This window comes from Phymastichus coffea, unplaced genomic scaffold, assembly GCF_024137745.1.
Source record: "Phymastichus coffea isolate CEN01 unplaced genomic scaffold, Cenicafe_Pcof_1.1 PCOF00092, whole genome shotgun sequence".
Taxonomy (NCBI): Eukaryota; Metazoa; Arthropoda; class Insecta; order Hymenoptera; family Eulophidae; genus Phymastichus; species Phymastichus coffea.
This window is the reverse complement of record NW_026706903.1, coordinates 910,442-930,410: the sequence shown is the minus strand read 5'-3', so window position 1 is coordinate 930,410 and position 19,969 is coordinate 910,442. Positions and strand designations below refer to the sequence as shown.

The 19,969-nt window shown below is 42.0% G+C and overlaps 1 protein-coding gene across 4 annotated transcripts in view; it reads left to right on the top strand.

The window, feature by feature from the left end:
- LOC131669349 (serine proteinase stubble-like) overlaps positions 1 to 19,969 on the top strand; it is a 71,303-nt gene that overhangs the window by 8,336 nt on the left and 42,998 nt on the right. Inside the window, exons 1-2 of one of the 4 annotated variants that reach the window (XM_058944168.1) lie at positions 11,580 to 11,725; positions 15,741 to 15,779. The exons of 1 other annotated variant lie outside the window; for it this stretch is intronic. The gene's annotated coding sequence lies outside the window, so the exon portion shown is untranslated. Of the gene's footprint in view, positions 1 to 876; positions 1,002 to 11,579; positions 11,726 to 15,740; positions 15,780 to 19,969 lie in introns of those variants that run through there. 2 more of the 4 variants (XM_058944169.1, XM_058944172.1) reach the window with 2 other exon arrangements.

The window sequence follows — 19,969 nt, the reverse complement described above, 5'->3', positions numbered from 1 at the left end:
TTCGACGTCGAACGCGGCTATGCTTTTTTCGGCAATTCCGTTTCAGAGCACTCGCTCGATCGTTCTTTCCGCAAGCGACGACAATAACTTTCAAGAAAGCGGTAAGTCATTTTGGAAAATAAAAAAGGGATCGTCGAGCACTTATTGCATCTGCGTTAATCAATTCGGCTTCGCGGAGAGGCAAAGCGCGGAACAGCGTCGTTCGGAGAAATGAGAGAAAGAGATTCGGAGAATGACACGCAGAAGCACGCGACTTTACTAGGACGTTGGCCTCGCTGGCGTGGATATTTTTTTTCCATTCCGCTTGATTCATCGATGCGTGCTTTATTGAAGGAGACGCTCATGAGTCAACGCAGAGGATAGATTGGACATTTTGTTTTCGATGTGAGAATAATCGGTAAGATTGATAAGATTTTGCATTCGATAAAAATACTGATTGCCGAGTTTTCGGAAGCAGCTCATTGAGAGTAGTAAAATTACGCGATGAGTCAACTCGAATATATTTGAGGGAAACTAGTGATTTTACCGTAGGATAAGAAAGAAGATCACAAGAGTATCCCTGTGTGCGAACGCACACGCGCGTACATACGTATAATAAACATCGAAAGCGCGTAAACTCATCTCCCCCGCCACTCCGTGCACTGCAGCAGCCATATACATACAGACACCTCTCACTCGGAAATCGGCGGTAGCTGCGGCTATCAGGGAGACACGCACGCAGCGCGCGCCAGTTCAAAATCCTCCTCGGCCGCGAGCGCAGGACGCGATCGCGATCGGGATTCTCTCTTCTCTCCTTTTTTCTCTCTTCTATCTTCCTACTCCTATCCCTCCTCTTCTCTTCTTTTTTTCTGCCTCCCTTGTGCGAGCCAAAGTGTCGGGCCGAATTTAAGTTTTTTTTTGGTTCTTGTTCGTGTTTGTGATAGACTAGTGCAGTGAGCACGAGGAAGTATGCGGATGGATTGAGTTGGTCGCGGGTTCGTGCCTTACGTTCATTCAATTCGGTAAGTACTTGCAGATCGAGGAGAGCGCTCCGTTGCGTTCGACGACAGATGAATTCGTGCCAACGAAATATTCCTCATGAGTATCCCCGCTAATTGCGTGCCGCTAATCGCTCTCTCTCTCTCTCTCTCTCTCTCTCTATAATGGTATAGCGATTCGATTACATTCTTGCGATCTCTGCGATTCAAGTGAACGCACACACGGTTGTTGAATTACTTAGCAAGTGCTCAGCGCAGAATCGCTTACTAAAATCTCCCGGGGAAAATGCCATTATTAACATGTACATTCGAAGCACAATTTAAAGGCGAATGGGCACCGATACACTGTCGCGAGCAACTCGCTGGTACCGGTTTGAATAAACGATCTCAGAGCGAAAGCGGAAAACAACGTCTCCGAATCGTACCAGTTCGAGCGTTACGAAATAGGCGTTGCCCTGCGCGTGCCGATTCCGGTTAATGCCTCGTTTTTACACGCCTTGATTGTTGGCTGTTTCGCGCATCGCGCTTACATAAATTTCGCGGAAGCATTCTGCAAATTACTTGTTGATTTAACAGTGGTTAAAAAATCTGGAATAATGACGTTCCATTATTTTTCTACAAGCGGCCATTATCATCGCGGCTTGGACCTTCTTACTACCAGCAGCAGCAGCAGCAACAACAACAACAACAACAACACGATGCTACCGCGTAGCTAACTTCGAAATCGCGGTCGAGGCGGCTATATTCCGAACGATCGACTCTTTCGGTCGGACAACTCGATAGTAAGAAAGTGTCGTCGTGGATAATTAGTTCCACGCGAGGGTTCAACGGAGCTTATCGAGCCAATTAGCTTGAAAGTCAGCATCTCGAAGCAGTGATTCACAACTCGACGCCGAAGAGAAACCGTGGAGGCTCCGAAAATCGATGGCGAATCATCGAAACACATCGGGACGGCAAAGAGCCCGCCCCTTGTCTGCAAAGTATAGGCGCAGCACGCGCGATAATATCGATCGATGGATGTGCGATTATATCGATGGCCGAGCGCGAGCGTCGCCCGTCCGTAAATCATGTCGAGCGAGGGACTGCACGCGCGCACGTCGCGGTCGAGTGCCGCTGCGAGAAGAAGAGAGGAGAAGCGGGTGACTGGAGTGCCGCGCGGAGGATACAAAAGAAAACGCAACCCACTTTGGCTGCTAATGGAGAACAGAAGCCAGACGCCGACACGCGCGGCTAATGGTTTTTCCGTCGTCCGCGCTTCATTAGAAATGCCGACTGGATCGCAGGGCCGGGCGCGCGGAGCGCCTACGAATAATCGCGAACATCGGATATTCCGCGCTGCTAAAATCCTCCAAGCTCGCCGATCGGCGGCGCGCGGCTCGTCGTCCGTAATGAAAAGACGCCTTTATCTCGACACCGACATCGTTCGCGTTAGCATCTTTATCGCGCGCGTAACACGCGCGTTGTCGACGACCCTTTTACCACGCAAGATGACCTAGAGATGTGGTCTTCTCGTCCTTTTGTTCGCGCGTGTACACGCGCGCGTTCTTTTTTTTTCTTCCTATCAAGATAATCCTTTCGTCGCGTGGTTATCATCCGATCTCGCGTAGTTTTCTCTTTATGAATTCGTCGGGCTTTTCGGGAAAGTTGGGTTTTAGAAATTTGTCTCGCTCACGTGACTGGCACTCGTCCTCGACGCGCTCTATTTTGCTGACGCCGCTGGAGAAAACTCGAGGTCGTTATCAGCTTTAGTTGGCTACTATCGATGCTTTGGCGCGTCAGTCGAACGTGAAAAATCGAGGTGACGTTTAATAGCGGGCGAGATTGTGTCGAGCGAGATGCTCGCTCGCGCGCGTAATCAGCGACTTACCGCTTGATACTCTGACACGCGCGGCAAATAGGACAAACCGGACAGTCCGACTCTCGCGCTATACGCGCGAAAACTTTTCCAGTGTTTCATGAAAATTTTAACTGCCCCGCGCGCCGTAATTGAGCCTATGGTAATTGGAGCATTTACCTCTCGCGCGAGGAGAGGCAGTTTAGTCAAAACGCTGCTTCCGGGAAAGTTCGCCGAACTGTCGGACCATTTAGCAAGTGATTAAATTGCCACGCCATCGGATTATTTTCTATGTGATTAAATAGATAAATACTGTGGCTAAATGCCGTGCGAAACTTTGACCTCGCTAACAAAGTCTTTTTATTCATTTTCTCGGCTATTCATTACGAACTTATGTTTCAAACCGTGCATTTGATTGCTTTCAGGCTATAAAATACAAAGAACTAACATATTTATCAATCATACGCACATTTTCTCTAAAGGAAACCAAAGCAAAAAAGTAATCGCTTACCCACATTTTAATGAACTGATCAAAATAACAACATATATACTTTCGTCAATGCATCGTTAAAATCTATATCACATGAGCTTTGTTCACTTTGCATTGTTTTATTTATACGTCATCAATAAATTTTAACGTTATTCCGTTTGATTAACGTCGGGAACAGAAAAGATATATTATACTTTTACGGACGAGGAATTCATGACGGGAAAATTTCATTAAATATTATTATGTGAAATACTGCAGAAACGTCGATTTCCGCATTCGAATATAAAATTCAAGTATACAATGTTTTAATAAACATTTGTTTACGAATGTAGCCGGTAAATACCGCAAAAAACCACATTCTAGCGATTCTCGCTGTAGCGAATTAAAAGTAAGTAGGAAGCAATTTAAAATCATCATTAAGTTTCAATGAGCGCCTTTAACGACAGCTAATAAAACCATCGAAAGGTAACGAAACACTTTTCGCAAAATGTTGCAAAGCCTCGTCCGACATTCGGCCGGCGAAGGAAAGTATACCTATCATCTGAATTCGCCAAGTCGTTTAGCCTTGCGGTAACAGCCAATAAAAGACCGGGAAGAGGGGGGCTTGCTCGATGAGAAATTGACGTCGTAAAAAGGTAGGTAAAAACAACGGTGAAGCCGAGTTAAAGTGAAAATTTTAGATGCCGAATCGTTGTAATTTTAATAGATTAATGATTTTTTCATTGATACAGAGGCTCTCGAGTTCAATATCTCTATTTTTTATTGGGCAATAAGAATGTTGATAAACGTTTGAACGGTCATTTCTAATTTACGATTGCACTCTGATAACGTACGAATAATAAAAATTGTCATAATATGATTTTTTTGAAAAATTAGAGTTTTAGATCGCGATCTTCTTTATATTTAGAACATTGCCAGACGTCCACATGACAAACATGAATATCGATCCGCAATTTATGTTATAGCAACAATTTAATAGCTATTGCTTAATAAATACTAAAATTCTGACATTTTAAGTATTTCATTATGTTCTAGAGGATAATACGTCCACCTGATGGCAAATGCTTTCAATTTGAAATCAAAGTGAATGCAATTCATTAGTGAGAATTCGAAATCAAGCTAGTTTTTGTTATCCGAATAATTATTTACTGTTGAGTAACATTCCTTCGACAATTGTTATTTATTTTCTTCCTCCAAAGTCTATTAACAAAATAATCGATTAACCGAACATACAAGTTTTGCCTATCGCTCGTTTGTCCAAAAATTATTCGATCGTCACCAAATCGCCTCATCGTCAAATCTACAGTCGCCAATCCTCTGCCCTGAAACAAATCAAAATCTGCCTCTGATCTGCACACAATAGTCGATAGTGTGAATCGGTTGCACCCACAATCTCGTCGTTCGTTTCGCAGTTATACATACGTAGGATCGGGGCGTTGAAATGGGTCGTTCTGCTCTGCGTATGCGTATACATTGCTTTTGTGCACACTTTCACTGATTAGTCGCGTGCTTAATCTGCTGCAGCGAGCTCTAATGACTCCGTGGGATATCAGTGCGTTTACAGTTAAACTGTGCCGCTGGCTTGGGCATGTGCGTGCGTGCTTTAACATCGGGCAGCTAGAGTATACTGACCCTGTTGCATTTTCCTTCTGCACAGGTGTTTCAGCCTTTCTTTTTTGGGGGAAAAAAACTAAGATCGACGCGATCGTTTCCTCATGGATCTAAAATTAGACTCGAGCTTCTGCTAATTTTAAACTTATCCGGAGAAACCTGTTTTCATCATTTTACCCGTTTCCATAAATTCGAAACGTTACGTCACTAAACATCAAACATTACGTCTTTCAGATCCGACCAGATTGTCTTTTTACGTTTACCGTCGCGAGTTGATTTATTATTTTTGACGGGATGAACGTACGTATTTCGACGATTCGCTCGGTATGCGTTGCTGCTGGTGCGTTGCACTTGTAGTCTAAATAGCTGATCTTGGGAATTACACGTACACGCGTGTCTTTTCGAGCTGTCGAAATTCTTGCGTTCGTTACAAGTTCGAACGAGCTTCCCTAATGATTTCCTCGAGAACGTCTATCGTCGTCAGATTTTAATTGTCCTCGCGGACAGCTATGAGTCACGAGAATTGTTTTAAAAAACAATGCGCCAATAAAGTAGCGAGGCCCAGTTTTCACTCTCGAAACGCGTAATAAAATTAATATTTTTCGGACGCTGCGACTCTACGTTGCGCGAGAGATCGCGCGGAGTAAAGTGCGCGCTCGCGAGAATGGACTGGAATTCGAAAAAGCCCAGATCCCAATGAACGATATTGCACGCGCCGCGCGCGACTTTCTCCACTATCGCGCCACGCTTCTATAGTGTTTTTAGATAAAAAAAAAACTACGACGTATATATGCTGGTAGCGCCTGAAACTTCGATTAATTAGGTGAAACTGATTGCCAGAGAGATTCACACTCGGCATTGTCATGACTCTTCGTCCGTAAGTATGTCGGTTTTTGAGCTTGGCGGTTCTCAATTAAAATGGGATGTGCAATCTTCTGCTAATGATTCGGTTGCAAGTTTAATGAGGTATAATTGAAGTGCGACTTAACGATGACCGAAGGGAGAGTGAGAAAGTTGCTGGATTTGGTTAAATATTCAATTGTTCGCATAGTGTAAAGGTATTAATTACGCGACCAATGATTTGATTTTCAAATGAGTTACATTCGTTATTAAGAGGTAACTGGCTGGATGACACCAATTGACCGAATCACTTTTCATCGTAGCATCGGCTATCAACATGCGTAACAAAGATTGCGAAATATTGAAAACGTTAATAAACTTTCGAACGTCTAACAAACGAAAACACGTCATATTGTATGAAAACATAAACAGACTTTGACAGACTAGAAAATATAATATAACCATATAGGTATGCACGCTCTTTCGCATTTAGAAAGTTTATACACAGCGTCGAAAAAGGAGATTCTCAAAATGTTTCTCTCTCTCTCTCTCCCTCTTTTACAAATAGGCCAAATCCAATTTTGCCCATTAGCGCGTATAATTCACGTTTGTAATGCATCGTGTATAAAAGAAATTCCTAATCGAGAAAGCTGGCGCCGAACGGCGAATTGAAATCGGATTGCAAAAGTACGAAAAACGGACAATTATCCCCGTACGCTAATAATCGCGCGTACGAACACGAAAAAGGCGGCGAGAGCATTGCATTTCTCTCGGTGCGGCGCGAACTTTCATCAGCTCTCGACAGAACTGGGTGCTCGTATGCGCTATTTACCGGCCACTCGCGGTGCCAAATTGCGAGCGCGCGAGCGTTAATGAAGCGCACGCGCGCGCGGTAGAGATTTTTTTTTTTTTTTTTTTTTTTCGCTCCAAAAGTTTTTACAATGAGCGCGCGAAACTAATCTCCTTCTTTTTCTTTTTGACGACGGTAATGCGCGCGCGCGCGCTGATTAAATTTTATAATTAATACGTTGCGTCGAGCGGGGGACACCCCATAAAAAGTTCATCGTGCTAATGGAGCAAGCGCTCGAGCGTCTCCATCGCGCGCCGTTCATTTTTTCCTTCATTCTTTACAACGCCAAGGTGTGTTTGTAGCGGTGCGCAAACCCGCTTTATTAATGCCTTTCTCGTAGTCTCTTATTTCCTCACAGAATGCGAACTAATTTTCTCTCGCGGAAAAAAGTATTTCGAAAAGAATAAGTGTAAAAGGATTTTCAGTGTTCATTACGGAATAGTATAGGCGGCAAGAAGATAGTTTGTAGGAGTACGTACCCATTAATGGTAATAAAGCGAGGAGGAGCTCGATAAAGTCTCTTTTACGCTGCAGCGAATATTCCCTCGGTATTTCAAGGATCTGAACTTTATATGCTTCTTGCGCGTGAAAATGAGGTCGAAAGGCAAATGATGATTTACAACTACACTCGTAAAGTTCACCGAAAAAAGAAAGTAAAATTCAATTTTGATCAACAAAAAAGTGAACTACCTTTTACCTGCGTGCTTCTTGCACTACACCATCAATTTCTCGGTAAAATAAGAACACAAGTAATGGTTCCTTTGCGCGCAAAAGCACCCGAAAACGTGTCTATATTTTACAGACTTTTGAAAAGGTCAGTGTTAGTGAACGAAGAGAAAGCCGAGAAGAAACGAAGACTTTACGATTGAAAAGGTGGAATTTATTTGACGAGAGCTCAAAGGACGTTGGAACATTGAGTTTGTCGCGTCGGGGGTCGAGAGTCACTTTCGCCCTTTTGCCGATTGGGCAAATCATCACTCAACTAGTTGGATTGTAATTACGTTAAAGATTTCGTCGAGAAGTATCTGGGTCAATTGGTTTGGAACAGTTTGCGCTCTCTGTAGAGGCTCAAATCTTTACTAGGTACGTTAGTCAAAAGACCTTTTAATCGGAAAGGAAGTACCAAACACGAAAGTTAATTTCGATACGTGTTCACATACTCGCTATTATGACTCGATGTCGTTTGGGATAATACTCGCGTTTATACATTGAAAGACTTATAATCGCTGACGCATGTTCAATTGGGAAATGCCATTATATTACGCAAATGTGATTTGTACGCGCTATGTATAATCTACGATTTTAAATCCTTCGTGGTAAAAGCTTTTAATTTTAACGCATAGCGATTTTAACACACGTACTCGTGGTTTTGCTTTTCATTACGGTAATTGTATGACTGCTGCGATTTTTACGATGCCTAGATATAAACACTCGTGGTAAACACATCAGTCGCGGTCTTGTCAAACTTGAGTTTGCGATACGAAAGAGTAATGAATTTTCATTCTTGTTTTGAGGGTCTTTTATAAGAAAAATGTGCTTTTGACTTTGCACTACAAAAAATAATTTCTTGAAATACGACATTCGTTTTTTAAATGAAAATTTTTTATCTCTCAAATTAACGAAACTAAATATTTTCCAAAAACGAAAAATCAGTATTACAGTGAACAAAACATTAGAAACTTAATTAGTACGACAAATTTGTCCGACAAGAATGCTTAACATGCAAAAGGCGTATGAAAAAAGAGTAACCTAGAATGCATGAGTACTGCACTTTATATCGGTTAACTTTGTCTTGCAGACTTGTTACTTGGCACTCGATACCCAGGATTCGACTGGCGACTTCTTAATTCCGACAATGCGCCATTTTTAGATACGAGTATACGTTTGTATTCTGATTCTTTTCTATTTTGATTTGCTTTCTTTAGAGAGCTATTCTCACAGAAAACGTACATACGTATGTAATTAATTATATCCGACTGTGTATTTTTCGATCGAAATCCAGCCGTCGAAAAATGTCCTCGTTAGCATGCGCATGTACGAATTGTATGCAAATCGATACGACAGTAAAACAAAGAGGTGGCTTTGGACGAGAATGTATAATTACGCGACGTACGTACTTATTGTACACTTTCCAAAATCGATAGAATGGGGAGGGGGGGGGGGGGGCATCAACGTCGTGCACGCTCTGTTTAATTTGGCTCGTCGAATTGATAGCGCGCACATACACCGCGCGTCGACTCTTGCATCGCTGCCCTCGATGATGCGCGATTTATGGCGGATTTCATACAAATTGCACGGCAATTGGGCGTATACGCAAGTCCGAGACAGGCTACACATCAAACGTTTTAAATCAATACACGTGGACAGAACAACGATTTCACTTTGCGATCTTTCCTCTTCTTTCTGCACCGTAGCCGGATTAAATCATACGCTTCTTCTTTCCTCGCGCGTATCGGTGAATTATTACTTTCGCTTCGGGCAAGTGATGCTTATACGAATGTTGCGTTTGCAATGAACTTTGGACTAAAGCTGAAATGGTATTCCGAAATCCGGAGATTACCTAGTTTTGATATTGGATTTCGTCTCCAGCGGAATTTCCAACTCAATTATAACAAGTTGTTATTTAATTTCGAAGTAGTTGGTCGGCCTTTCATCTTCAACATCAATCGAATTACAACAGAAGCACTATTGCTCGATGAAATTACACTTCATTCAAGATTCATCGCACACCAGGCACAAAAATTCGAAACAATGACATCTTCATCGCCGTAGCAAATAACGTGAAAACAAAAGTGCGAACGTAAGCACTGTTATATTGAAACGCGCGGATGCTGGAAGGTCTCTCTCGACCTCTCCATTCCCTAATTATCCTCCCTATGTATACTATGTATAGATGGCAAAAAGTCACGACGTCAGAGCTCCATGAAGCGTACGCGACCTTAAGTCGTTATAGTCTCGCTTCGCGGCGAATCCGCATGCATAATGTATTTTAAAAGAAACCTTACGCTTGATGTATACAACGCATTCTTTATTGCACCAATCTGAGCTGTGTTTACGGAAGTTTCGTCAGGTTCCAGGATAAATAATCGGGTATAAATTTTGTGCGATGCTTCAATCTTTGAACACCGAAATAAAACTTTTTAGTTTAGTTTAAACTACAAATATTATTGAAATGATTGTTAATATGTTTCCATGAAAGTGAAGTTTTAATAAAAAATAATAAAAATGTAGAAAATAAAATTATTTCATTTAATTAAAAATGGTTAAATAAAATAAAAGTTAGTAAAACTTGATTCTAATAACTTTTGAACGTGAAAATAGCTCAAATACTGTGCAAGTAAGAAAACGAATTTTTCCATGCAACTTCTATACTTTAAAGAATTATTACCTTCTCTATATATTTTAGCAGGAAAACTAGGTATTTTTTTAAAGATAAGAACGGTCGACTGTTGTAACTTGCAATTTGAATATGACAATAATTGAAATTGTCAGTCTCGATATTTTTTGACACAAAAACACAAGTCAATATTTCGTTATCTTTTCATTTTACACTCATTTTTATTTTTTACAGAAACGAATGAAAACTCCATTTTCCACAAGCATGTTCAATAATCTCCAAATACATTCGTCATCGTACATCGCGACGATATTTCACACTGCGAGCATTGCGAGAGTCTATGTATGTGTAGCAGTGAGCGATATTTCCCGCGACTTTTTCCTTTTTCTTTCTTTTTTTTTACGAGGCGCAGCAGCAGAGGTGTAACTACTCAAATGTCAAGTTTTATGGAAAAGTTATGACCGGCATTGCTGAGGCAGTAAACGAGTGAACTTCACTTTACCGTCGTTGCAAAAACTGGTCATATGCGGGAACTGTGTGCCTGCGCGTGTGTTTCTAGATTTCCGACTATTATAATATTTTCTTGCCTCCCAAAAAGAGCACGGTGCAGATGCTTTAATCTTCTTTCCAGTTAATCTCGGCCAATGGTTTTCTCTTTTCTAACTTTTCGTCACTGCCAACTCGTCCCACGAGTGATCACTCGATTAGAAAGAACATTGCCCGCAAAGTTCGCTAGGGCCGTTTTAGCTTCTACCTTATATATAATGGGTCGAACTACTGCAGCCTACTTTGTGTTTTTCTTTTTTTATTTTCCTGTTTTTTTCTTATTCGCAGTTGCCCTCTATTAACCGATGCGCGCTGGATCGAGTTTCGCTTCGCTGATCGTTTTTAGTTTTTGGTTTTTTTACGTCGAGTGTCCTTGTGCACGCGAGCGCAACGAGGAGCAGCGACCTCCCTCGCGCGCAAAGGCCGAAGAAGAATAAAAAGTTTTCGGCTAGAAAAGCTCTTACCTTTATTTATTTATTTTGTTATTTCTGAAAGGGTCCACGATATTTGTTTTTTTTTTCGCTTGACGATCGATATCGCAATTGAAAATATTTCTTTCTTTGCGATACGTTAACGAGGAAGGAGCGTATAACGTGACTCAAGCAGCATGCTCATAATACTCGCGCGCACGGTGTTATATCTTTTAGCTGAATCTTTAAAAAACGCGCTTCCTCTATGTGCATAACTTTAAGGTTCTTTAAACTGCTATCTCAATTAGCATACTCGCCACAGAGGCGTGAACAATTAGCGAGTGGCCGAAGCAAAATATATATCTTTTCGTGGAACGTGGGATTTAAATACCTCTCTTACAGCAACGACAAGCTTCCGTTAAAATTGTACTATTTTTAGCAATGATTTTCCGAGGTCACGCGGAGAAAGATCAAGCTGCTTTGATAGCGAAAAGGGGGACTATTTTTTTCGGAAGGCAGTTTTATCGCCAGGTGGATAAGCCATGCTGCGGAAATAGGTGTATTATATAATACGAGGCTCGAGGATTGACGTTGACGAGCTCGTAAATTTGGCCGGGAAAAGGACGGAAGCCGCGCGTGTCGAGCGATACGTGTCCGTTCGTTCGTTGCGCCGCGCGTGAACGCTCTTCTTTTCGTGGCCGCGAGGTGCGGAGCGTCGATTCACTTCTGGAAAGCAACGCCGACCACGCGTAGATTGTCGACGAGGGCAGAGATTAGGATGCGTCCACGCGAGCGCAGATGCCGATTGAAAAATCCAACGTGACGAGGGGGTATGTGTTGCACGCAGCGTTAATTTGTCGAAAACGAACGGCCTTTGAGCTGTCCGCGCGCGAAAAGTAACGGCAAAGTTTCGCGAACGAATAAGGAATAAACACCCGTACAGCTCTCTCTCTCTCTCGCGCGCGCACGAGGTTTTTCCTGGTTGCATGCTCGCGTATCCGTTAACTCGCGCCTTCATTATGCTTTCATTTTTCTGCCGCGCACGCAACTGCATGCATGCACACGTAATAAAGAAAACGTCGGATGCAACGTCGGCGAAGGGAGAAAGAGAGGTTTGCTCTGAATGTACGTCTCTCTCTCTCTCTCTCTCTCTCTCGGCTACCCCGCGGCGATACAGCGAGCGACGTTTCTTAGCGGTTAGTAGGTCACTTTTAGCCCCCTTTCGTTCTCCTCGAACTCTTATCGGCGCGGAGCCGCGATCTTATCGCAGCTACGTGTGTGTGTGCGCGCGCGCGAGAGAGAGTTACGGTCATCTACGCTTTGCCGTGTGATACTCGCTCGAATTGCGCGGGCTGTTCGCATTGCCGTTGCCGTTTGACGAGTCACACAACTAACTTTTCTCTTCTGGCGACCACGATTTGCCGAGCTGTTTGTTAGGCCGACAAGCTTCGCGGCTCGGCGATCGAGGTGTGCGCGTATGTGCGCTGGTTGACTCGATCGGGCGTCGCCGTCCCGCCGGGTGATATCGTAACTTGGGCAAAAAAGAGGATTCATTCCACAGCCTTATGTAATTGTATTGCTCCCAACGGAGCAAATGGTTTAGATGTTGATCGAATGGCCTTCTCAAGATCGGAGTGATTATCAATCGCGCAAAGACTTGCGTTGCCGCGAGAAAGACACGACTTATTTTTAAGGAGAAAGCAGGTAGTTAAAATAAGTTTTCGCATCTTCAACTTTAATTTGTCTTAAATGAAATTATAGTTCATTCATTGGCAACTTAACGGCATTGATGCTCGCTTAAAACTTGCCGGTATCAACGTTCAATGCAAACTCACATGGCTTCAAAAATCAATCGGACATCAATTAATCGTCATTTCCGGCTACGTCGGTGAACTTGAGCTGTTGAGATGCAAATGAAGCTGCGAGCAAGTCCCAGTTATAAAGCATGCAAATGTGTGCAGAGATGGCGGCCGTTAATATAACGTCTCGTTAACAATTCCAAACGACTTGACGCCGGATAATATTGTAAGCGGCCTCCGTAAATGTCTGATGCTGGAATCACTGCAGTGGAATAACTCGCGAGCAATGACGAATCGATATCGACAAGGAAAAATGTAATTCGTCGAATTACCGCGCACAAAGACGAGCGTGCAATCGATCAACTTAAACCAAGGAAAGATGAAGTCGCCAGAGCTGCTAGCTTGATTCGCGCGAAATGATATGTGTAGGAGAACCCCGCCTGACTTTTATGAAATATGCATGAGACGCTTATTTATTTTCGCATTGACTAACTTCGGAACTTGGGTACTTGTCTTTTTCTTTGCAGTTAGCTACAGTAATATTTGTGCTTCGTAATTGCGAATTAGGTGCATCATGAGAAATCGATGGCATTAATAATGCATTGAAAGGCACTTTAATCTATCGATTAAGTCAATATCATCTTGACATCGATACAGCATTCCGGTTTATTAAACGACGATTAATCATTTCGATAAATTAATGTTCTAAGCATTAACGATGTACGTATCATTAACTATTAATTTATTTTATATTTTCCCTTCGTAGAGTTTTGATTTTCATCTCGTAAATCTTGCAAGCTTACATCTCATGAAACAAGCTAGTGGTCACGGTATTGGTTCAAACTTCCGCGAGATTCAGTGAGGGTAACGCATGTGTTTTCATCCGGATGCAATGAATCATGAAATTCCTGGAGGACACGGTCGCGCGCGCTCTGCAAAGGATCGACGATGGCGAAGGGACGATATGAATGTTTGGTTCACCGAACTCGCAAATGTGCTTTTTAAGATCAGAGTTAAATTTCATCAATTTGTAGTTTGTTATTGCGTAGTTTTCCAATAATCAAACTCTTTCCAAGCCTGTTTAATACGATTCTGAATAAGCAGTTTGCCAGCTGTTCCACGCGCATTAGACATTCTTGAACTTAGTGCTACTAAATGTGGCCGTAATCATATTCATCTTCAGACAAGAAGCTAAAACCAGAAGTGCTGAATGTACTTATAATTCAAGCTATTTGCGCGAACAGTTTTTCCTCTACATAATGAAAATTACTATGAAGCAATTCACAAAGAGACAAGTTTTATCTTGCAGCGACCAACAGAAAGCTCAATGTTGTAAAATATCAGAAGCACAAATAGATTCGATACAATAGGGAGAACGTCAGAATATCTACTTGCCAAGGAGGAGTCGGCAATCGTTTACATAGAAGAACGACAGGACAGGTATCCAGAGACAGGTGTACCGAAAAATTTCCCCGAGCAAAGTATACAGAAACCGCAGCAAAATAAATTAAAAGAGAAAGCCTTGGCTCGCCGGCAAGAAAAACCCGCTCTATCAACATAGAACCCGCTGCAGCAGCGGCGGCGCTGGCGATAAAAAAGAAGTCGATCGCGAAAGTAGGTAAAGACAAATCGGTAACGACAATCGACGGTGCGAGGAGGCGAGCAAAAAGCCGAGCCGAGGAGAGGCGAGAGATGGCTTTCGCGCGTCGATAAATTTCAATCCGCGCCGCAGCGCCAGTCGTTTTTGGACCGGTTGCCGTCGCGCAGCCCCGCAGGCGACTCTTATCGATCTTTATCCCCGTCCGAGAATTCGAGGGTTTTGCGCGCGTTTCTTCTCGAGACGTGTGCAAATGCGAGAAACTTTCCAATTGAAAAGTCGACGGACACACACTCGCTCGCACGCCCAAGCGCAATGGAGAAACAGCTTCGCTGCTAATTCAAGTGCTTTTTCTGGCCTGTTCAATGGAGTCGTTGTGTTACTTTACACTTTGCAGTTGTCGTTTCGGCTCTCCGCGATGCCTCTATTTCACGAGCTTATCTGCCTCGCGGAACAGACTGCGATGACGATCGCGTCTACGAGGCTTTTGCTGCGCTGGACACTTCCATAAAGATTCTAGGAGAAGATTGTGCCTGTGCGCGGAGGCAATCTTATTATTGAAATACTGCACCTTGATACCCATCCAAATTTATAATTTATCCCGAACTGATAGCTATTGCACGTTGCCGTTATCAAAGCAGCTACCTGCGTTCCTCTTCGAGACACTTAAATAACACCTGGCTCCGTCGAACAAAAACTCATCTCCGCGCGAGCCAAACGTTGCGTGATCTCAAATGCAGCGGATATATCTCGTGGCGCAACTCTCACCTGCGCCTGCTATGCGAAGAAAGAGAGCGGTGCCCTTGACACGATTACGTCGAGTGCCGATCCACGTGAGAGGCATGGTGTAAGTGCGACCTCACGCGCTATAGGTCACTTCCGCGTGCAACACCCTGCGCGCGAGTGCGGCTGCCGTGCCGGGCCGCTGCGTCTTGTCGCTGCGCGAGATCTTGATTGATTTACGAGCTCTCTTATATTTGAACCTAGCGGTGCAGGTGTTGCGAGTAGGCTTTTGGCTTGGCTCTCTCTCTCTCTCTCTCTCTCTCTCTATCTCTCTTTTACTTTTCTTTTTCTTACGAAACACCTTTTTCCAAACGACAAATGAATTGAGTCGGACGATGATTAACATTCGAGAACGTGGGACGACTTGAAAACATTTAACTCAACTGAAAGATACGAGTCACTCAAGTTACTTAGTTAACTCAATTGATTTCTAATAGATGTTCAAACGTATTGGTTATCGTAGATGGAAATAATTAAGTATCATAATGAGTATTTACATCCACCTATGGATTCCAAATCTAACTAAGACATTCGATCACGTTAATTTTTGAATGTCATTAAAAACAAAATTTTATGCCACGTCGACTAATGTTATGAATATATTACCGAAAAAATTTCCATTCGACAGTTCAAGCACGTTATTAATCTTATTTATCTTTGTTTCAGGTAAGCTTGTGTCACGTATACAGTCATTACTCAATTGACGTAAGTTCTACTACGATATATCCACTAATTACGTTCGAATTTACCAACCATTTAATCAAGTAAACTTATCAATATTCCAAAAGCTTCACCCGGATCAGTTGATTAACTCGTGTCCACACTCTACAGCGCGCCATTATTCAAAAAGCCGTTCCACTATAAACCTGAAACGCCATACGTAGATCTTCCAAGTCACGTTACTCGCTTGAGTTTTCATCAACATCGTCATTCGTCACTTTTTTCCGCTCTCGATAGTGATCGCACAAGCTCCCCCCTCGAAAACAAAAAAGTATCAATCGTTCTTTTTTCATTTCGCGGAAGTGCGCAATTAAACGCTCTCGACACGCCAAAAAAATATCGATTTGCTTGTGGACGACGAGGAGACGTTTCGATTACCAGATCCGATAAGTACTCCCACGCTAAGTATACGTGTACTCGTATTCACTCTCGTTTTTTTTTTTTTTGACAGAAACGCGCTTGTTTATCTTTACTTCGGAGCTTGCGATAATTATTTTTGTTTCCTTTATTTTATTTCACGTCACTTGCGCAAGAATAGGTGTAGCGCGTCTTGGTGCATTACGCTAATGACGCTGTTCCAGAACGATTTCTCCAAGATGAAGATGAGTTCTTGGGAAGGTTTTTTTGCTTCTTCTTTTCTCTAATACGAGATTCATTCTAAACGGCAAGGTATTCGACGAGGAAACTTTCTTATTTGATTTATTGTTAGCTCTGTCCAAAGAAACAGCCAGAGAAATACCATTTTTCGTTGAGATAATTACATTGGTATATCGTATAATCAGCGAAATCGCATTTAAACTTCGAATCTTCATTGTCCACTCGAATGAATTTAATTCAGCAGCGACACGCTTTGTTCAAGACAACATCAACAAAAACTCGAAAGTTTACTCGGCCGACATAGCTCAGACGCAAGCATTCAACAAATCTAAGTTGTGTAAGCAAACTCTTGTCTCCTAAGTAACTTTAGCAACAAATTTCACTGGTACTTTTGCTAGAAAAACAAAGCAGCAAGCCAACCTCTTGTATATCAATTTCAAGTGCAAGATGAATGAGCGTCGGCCAAGTTTTTACCGTTAGATTTTTAGTTTAATCAGCGCGAAATCTTAAGTGCAGCTAAAAACGGAGAATAGCAAGACGGGGGTAAAAAAGACTGGCAAACTGATATGATAAACGAGCTTCGTCATCGCGCCTATGCGCTAAATTGTTTTTACATTGATCCACTGATACAATGAGGCTTCGGGCAAAATCTGATGGCCTTTGGTGCTGCTTTCACGATGGTGGTCTATTATTTTTCTTTTTGTCAATTTCAAGTTTCAGTTATATCGACGCCCCGATCGAACATTTTTTAAACTTTATCAAGTTTTCGTTTTAAATTGAACACGTAAAAAGTAATTCAAATAATGTTACCAGTTCCATCTCCTATTATTTTCGCAGGTCTTCACAATTCTTAATTAACAGGCTTTGTATCTGGACGTCAAAGGCATGAATATTAATGGATAGTTTTCAATACTACGACGTTGTAACGGGCTAAAACAGACGTCGAGCGCACGCGATGAAAAAAAGTTCAAAGAACCACAAAAAGAACGTCGACTTTTTTCTTATCCGTGCGCACGTCTAACGAGGAAGAGTTAGCCAAAGTTGCGATGCGATGACTCGATCTCCCTCGAGCCGTGAATCATTAACGAAGCGCTCGAGAAAGCGAGACGTGAAACTACTTTATATAGACGTTTGTATAGGGATGCTGTTACTGTTTGCTCGGCGAACTTGTCGATTTGATGTAGTTTGGAATTTGCTTGATTCGAAAAGAAAAATCGAAGTGCATAGCAACTCCGACGGAGAAATAAAACAGTCAAGTTGATTAATTTTGTTTTTACGCGTAGATAAATTAGAATTAAAATTCAAAGAATACCAGCAATGAGTCAGCCGAAGATGATTCCATAGCAGTTTTCTTTATTTTTTGCCATGACGTGGAATGAAATTTAATATAGAATTACGTGTATACGAGATGACTTTCACGCGTGTAATTCGGAAGTCATTTTACATGCCGCTCGTGCCTCACACTCACGCACACGTTTATAAAGTTGATATAAAATGTGCAGAAGCCTGTGGCCAGTCACGTTTCCTGCTACTTGCTACGTTAAATTTCGCTTTCATTGCGCACTGATATAATTAAAAACAAAAATGACCTCGCTTTCATTACAACAGCTGTTTTAGCAGAACGTTGACATATTTTGCCACCACGTATAATTACAGGACTTGCGTGTGAATATTTCTTTGTTGGCTAGGCGAATTTGAAATTAACTCATCGGTTGTTGAAATTTGCGGAATGAATGGGCCATTGTCGTACCTAATTGCTGACGATCTTCTTTAAAAATTGCTCGAGACGGTTCAGAAAAAAGAAATATGTAACCGCATTGTCTCGAAACATTCAGTTTATAACAATCTGATTTTATCAATCAACAGCAGGCTCGACGCGACAACTACTCGATTGGGACTAATTATGAAGCGGCAAGTCACTCAGAGTATTGCAAACACTGCTTCTCGACTAGTGGCACGACCACAATGCTAATGATGCTCCCGACGACCTATTCTCGAGGTTGTGTAATACAGCTATATGTGGGCGAAACCCCGTCGCTACTATGTGTATACGTGCCAGACACGATGGAGTCGTTGAAGTGAAACAGACGTAGTAATGTATGTACGTTCTGGCTGTTGAGTCTGTTTTACCATGGATTCGTGATGTTTCAGTGTTACAGGAAAGAAACCAATAAATTTTAGTTTTCCAATCGAATTCTCATTGTTTATTCCTAATGCGAATTTAGTCATGGATTCGGAAATGTTCTAGTTAATTTATTTTTAATTCAAACAACAAAAAATTGTTATTGTAGAATATTTTTGCAATTTTCTTCATTTTCTCTTAATTAGAAAATGAGCTGCTATGATATACTGACGCATTAATAATGTATTAAATGGCACTCAAATCTTTTGATTAAGTAGATATTAACGTGACATCGATACTGTAACGCTAGCAATTAATCAATGTTAGCAATGTAAAAATTATCTACTTTTCAAATCATACATATTTTCCTATTGCATCGTTCGATCATAATAGGTAACTTTTACACGTGTACCCAAATTAGAATCGAATATTGATAATAAAGTTAAATATCATATAATTTTGATTTTACGAGTACTTTTATCTTTTTAGAAGTTGGAGCTATGAATCAAATGAGAAAATAACTAGAAGATAAAGAACTTTTCTTTCATTATGCTCACGAACGGGAATGTGAAAATAATCAAGTCATCACATCGTTGAAAAAAATCCTCAGTCTGTTAATTAAACAATCAGCCAAGTTCAGGCGCAAACATAATCTTGATAAAGTAGCGTTGAAGCGTCTGACGAAAAAGCCTGCAAGAGAAGTGTAAGTGCAAGAGAGTTGCTTGTCCGGCGAAAGAACGCGTGATTCCGTTGAGCACCTCGCAAAAGCGAGAAAGAGAGAGGAAGATAAGAATCTTCGCTTATTGTCCTCTGGTGTACTGTCGCCGCCGCCGCCGCCGCCGCCGGCAGCGTAATACTTTTCCGGCTATTCTTCTTTCTCTCTCGAGGCTGCAGTTCAGTGCCTCCGTGTTTATACATACGCAGATTTCTCCTGCGGTGTGTGGTAATATAGATAATTGACCGGGCAGCCTTGAGCTGTACATGAGCTTCGCCTATATACTTTGAAGGAGAGCGCGTGATCTACGTTTGGCTTGCTCTAGATTGAGTTTTGATTGTAAACTGGGGGATTTGATATTTCAAGCGTCATTTTTCGATATTGCGCGTGTAATTTGATTTCAAACGAAATTTAGATTGTGAAAGCTGTTCGAATTGAAAGGCGCGAAAAAAAGAAAAGCATTATTTTACTTGGCAAGCTCTCGCAAACAAGCAAATACATCACGATGCGTTTTCAAAGATGTTCAATAATTCTCTTTCGCAACGGGTGATAGGATTTTTCTATTTGTTGAATATGCAAATTCAGTGAATGGATTTTTCAGTTGAAACTGACCAAACGATATGGTATCCAATGATGCCTAGAAGACACACGAACGCTAAAGACGAAACCTATTGTAGCGTTCACTGCGGTCATAACAAGCGCGACGGTATGTTTTACGAAAGAGAACAGCGAGACGCAGTA